The following is a 570-nucleotide window of genomic DNA, read 5'->3' as shown; positions in this document are numbered from 1 at the left end:
GTCACATAGTTAGTAAATGTGTCGAGTGTCTGAGATCAGATTTGAACTCAGATCCTCCTGATTCCAAGGTGAGTGCTCTATTCACTGTGCCACCTAGCTTCCCCTGTACAATTCTTGTACATATTTTTCCTCAAATTCTCCACAGAAGATCTGAGGTATTGTGAACTTTCTTCTGACTGACTGATCCTTTTTCTAGACATTCAGGTCTGCCATAGAAATTTAATGCTACTTCTCACATACAAGTCATCATTGGTGACATATTACAGCTGCCTTAGTCCCACAATGTGTTTTTCTATTGCCTTTTGGATTATTTTCAATTTAGATTCTTTTGAGTTCCTGATGTGAAAGATTTGCAGCCATATAGCATCAGTGGGAGAATAAGCAGTTGGGAATCATTGAAAACATTAACAAGAGTTTCCCTATTAGAATGCAGTTCATTTTCTTCCTGCTCTAATATGGGTCTAGCTTACATTCTCAGAGTGTCACATAGCCAAGTTGCATATTGTTCAAGATATAGATAGATGATAGATAGATAGATAGATAGATAGATAGATAGATAGATAGATAGAT

Source organism: Petaurus breviceps, unplaced genomic scaffold (genome assembly GCF_028583685.1).
Source record: "Petaurus breviceps papuanus isolate PSGF00001 unplaced genomic scaffold, PetGlider_PUasm1.0 90825, whole genome shotgun sequence".
Lineage (NCBI taxonomy): Eukaryota > Metazoa > Chordata > Mammalia > Diprotodontia > Petauridae > Petaurus > Petaurus breviceps.
This window is presented reverse-complemented; position numbering follows the sequence as displayed.